The following is a 1,328-nucleotide window of genomic DNA, read 5'->3' on the forward strand; positions in this document are numbered from 1 at the left end:
ATCTACTATACGACTCATGCTCGACCTTTCGGTCTCTTGTGTTCCGAGGCCATGTCTGTACATGCTAGGCTCGTCAAGTTAACCTAAGTGTTTCACGTGTGTAAATCTGGCTTACACCCGTTGTATGTGAACGTAAGAATCTATCACACCCGATCATCACGTGGTGCTTCGAAACGACGAACTTTCGCAATGGTGCACAGTTAGGGGGAACACTTTCTTGAAATTTTAATGAGGGATCATCTTATTTACTACCGTCGTTCTAAGCAAATAAGATGCATAAACATGATAAACATCACATGCAATCAAATAGTGACATGATATGGCCAATATCACATTGCTCCTTTTGATCTCCATCTTCGGGGCTCCATGATCATCATCATCACCGGCATGACACCATGATCTCCATCATCGTGTCTCCATGAAGTTGTCTCGCCAACTTATTACTTCTACTACTATGGCTACTGGTTAGCAATAAAGTAAAGTAATTACATGGCGTTGTTCAATGACACGCAGGTCATACAATAAATAAAGACAACTCCTATGGCTCCTGCCGGTTGTCATACTCATCGACATGCAAGTCGTGAATCCTATTACAAGAACTAAAGTGGGAGAGACTGGCACCCGCTAGCCACCTTATGCACCAAGTGCATGTCAGTCGGTGGAACCTGTCTCACGTAAGAGTACGTGTAAGGTCGGTCCGGGCCGCTTCATCCCACAATACCGTCGAAACAAGATTGGACTAGTAACGATAAGCATATTGAACAAAATCAACGCCCACAGCTACTTTGTGTTCTACTTGTGCAAAGAACCTACGCAATAAACCTAGCTCTGATACCACTGTTGGGGAACGTAGAAGAAATTCAAAATTTTCCTACGTGTCACCAAGATATATCTATGGAGAAACCAGCAACGAGGGGAAGAAGAGTGCATCTACATACCCTTGTAGATCGCTAAGCGGAAGCGTTCAAGAGAACGGGGTTGAAGGAGTCGTACTCGTCGTGATCCAAATCACCGGAGATCCTAGTGCCGAACGGACAACACCTCCGCGTTCAACACACGTACAGCCCGGTGACGTCTCCCATGCCTTGATCCAGCAAGGTGAGAGGGAGAGGTTGAGGAAGACTCCATCCAGCAGCAGCACAACGGCGTGGTGGTGATGGAGGAGCGTGGTAGTCCAGCAGGGCTTCGCCAAGCACCGTGAGATATGAGGAGAAAGAGAGGTAGGGCTGTGCCAATAGGAGAAGAAACTCATGTGTTGGGCTGCTCCTATGCCTCCACTATATATAGGGGGAGAGGGGGAAACTTGCCCCCCAAGCAAGGTGGGGCGC

This window comes from Triticum aestivum, chromosome 4B, assembly GCF_018294505.1.
Source record: "Triticum aestivum cultivar Chinese Spring chromosome 4B, IWGSC CS RefSeq v2.1, whole genome shotgun sequence".
Classification (NCBI taxonomy): domain Eukaryota; kingdom Viridiplantae; phylum Streptophyta; class Magnoliopsida; order Poales; family Poaceae; genus Triticum; species Triticum aestivum.